The following is a 2787-nucleotide window of genomic DNA, read 5'->3' on the forward strand; positions in this document are numbered from 1 at the left end:
GTGACCTATCTATTTTGGCTCTGTGCTTCCCATTCTCAGGAAATGGAAATGTTATGGGTAGGTCTGGGTCACGGTGGAAAAATCATAGGTTGCACCCCTTTTGTTATCTAGCCTTTCATTATACAAATTGAAACTTATCTTTTTCCTCCCAAGTCAAATGCTTTCTCTGTGTGTGTGTGTGTGTGTGTGTGTGTGTGTGTGTGTGTGTTTTAAATCTTAGCCAATAAAGAAAATGTTTGAAGAGGAAAACCCTATAATTTTAAAGTTCAAACTGTGAGGAAAGGAAAAGGGTCACTTTGATTATGCCACCATGTGTGGTAAATGAAAAGTTCTGAATTTCTCATAAATCATCACTCCTCATAACAAACATATCAGTGTTCTTTTGTTCCTTTCCGCCCTAACCTAGAGAATGACATTTTCTCAGTTTGTCCATTTCTTTATTAATGGCAGATGCATTCCTCCTCCTCCTTTGGAAATAGCGTTTTAATTCAAATGTCACTTGTTTCTGTTGCATTTTGCTGATGAGATGAATCATAAGATGAGGGGAACTGATGCATTTTGTTTTCTTTCCCTGAAAGCAAACACTTTGAGGCAGCCTCCAGGGCATTTACAGCCCACATGTAACTCGTTAAAGGTTCATTAAGAAACTCTTAAACTGAATTTGTTTGTGTAACCAGTGTTTATATTTCTCTAGTTGATGATTTATCACTTAAGCTACAGTAGCACTCCCCGTAAGACATGTCCAGGCTGTGGATGGGGACTCAGACTTGCCCATGTTTCTTTATGTCTTGGTTTTCAGGTCGCCTGGATGTGGACCATCCAATTTGCTCGGAAGTTTCCTGGCTGCTGTTGCAGAAAGAAATGTCTTTGTAAAGGCAGATTCTGTAATGTGAGCAGTTTCATGCACAGAGATTTTCGAGCAAATTAGTGGCTTGCTCACTTTGTCTGAATAAGGGAGCTGAAATGTCGTGATTTTCCTTCAAATGATCTCAGTAGGTTTGGACAAATGCAATTTGCGTAGCACAATTGCGTTTGTAAGCATTTTTGTGCGTACAATTGTTGGAGCCTCAAAACGACTCTGTGAGGCAAGTAGGGTGGGGACTCTGAGACAAATAGTGTTCTTTTTCTTTATATAGATGTGCAAAGTTCTCAGGGGTTAGGAGGCTGGACTGTCACTTAATAATTGTAGAGTTTCTAAATAGCTGAAGCAGAGTTTGAACAAGATCTTACTTAAGTCTAGTATCTTATATAACATTTTCTGCTCCTCTGACCACAGCTGCCATGTTTAGAAGTTAAAATTTCATCAGGAAGTGGTAATCACATGTCAAGGTGGAGGTGGAAACTTCTTTTCTCTTTACTTTGTTTTCATGTGAAGGCACCTAACTTAGAGTAACGTTCCTGGCCTGATACTTTTACCCTTACTACAGATATCTCATGAATTTGGGGGAAGTAACTGGACATGCTCATGTTGTCTTCTCTCAGTATTAAAGCTGACAATTTGATATCTATGTTAGACCCAGGGGTTTAGACTCCATAATTCATAATTTGATCCAAGAAGTGATGGTGCTTGATTTTTTACCAGAACTCCCATCTCTCCTCCTTATCCATCTACCCCTCTCCCTGCGACCCCCATGCGCGCAAAACTGTAGCAAAACAATTTTCCCTCTAGCCAAAATGGTTGGCTTGCTATCCGTTTTGCTTTTCAGATTGTTATGGTTGGAGGAGAATGGTAAAATGTAAAGATGCCTTTAAAATTTGTTATTGATACGTTGAGTTGTAACCAACTCAAGAATTTTTTGGTGGGGGACATGGTTAGGGACAATGTCTTATTCTTCTTTGTATTTTCCTGAATATAGGTAAGTTCTTATTGTTTAGGAGCTTGAATTGAATTGAACAAGACAAGCAATTGTTGCTATGGTTGCCTTTCCTTGGGTGTAACTATTCTACCTGCAAATTCTACTACCTGTCCTTTTACATTGCTCTCTCTCTCTATATATATATTATATATTATATATAAATTACAGCTGCTTGGTGCAAGATGTGAAATATTTAAAATAGGACAAAAGTTATCAACAGAGATAACTGCTATTAGTAATTTGATGTATTTCCTCTCAGTTTTCTTGGTGTCTGTCTTTCCTCTGACTCTGTTTTTCTCTATATTTGGCCCCATTTGGCTCTTATCTCTCCACGTTTTCTTAGTCTAAACATCAGTATCATGTTTTCTCTATGGACACTGTTTTCTCACTCCTCATTATGAGTATTTTTCTTGGTTCTTCAATATCTTCTTGAAAAATTTTAACAAGGTATCTTATCCTCTCACACATTATTAGGAGTTATATTTTGGTTGATGTTTAGTTGTTTCAAGTTGTAAATAATGCTGCAATCACCATCCTTGAATATAAACCTTTGATCAAAGCTTTGTCTCCTTAGCTGCAGTGTTACAGGACAAATAGGTATGCCTAATTTTTGGTCCCTTGGTAATTATTACCCATTAATTTTTCTGAGCTTTTGGATTCTGGGATGAATAATTCAAGTCTTTTGACCCAGATGCCTTTTAAAAGCTCATCCCAGTAGCCACTGGTTTTTATGTTGCTTGTGTGATTTGCGATGATATGGGATTCCCTTGGCCTAAGAGATATGGGTGCATACACATAAATGCACAAGTGATTATCATTTACACTGATCAGAAATGCTCATAGAAAACTAATTTACACAGTCATGTCTTGCAAAAATTTTGATACAATTGCTTTAATTTCAAGTTTTCTTTTTTTTTTTTTTTTTTTTTTT

This window comes from Rhinopithecus bieti, unplaced genomic scaffold (genome assembly GCF_001698545.2).
Source record: "Rhinopithecus bieti isolate Rb0 unplaced genomic scaffold, ASM169854v2 scaffold_22165, whole genome shotgun sequence".
In the NCBI taxonomy this organism is placed as follows: domain Eukaryota; kingdom Metazoa; phylum Chordata; class Mammalia; order Primates; family Cercopithecidae; genus Rhinopithecus; species Rhinopithecus bieti.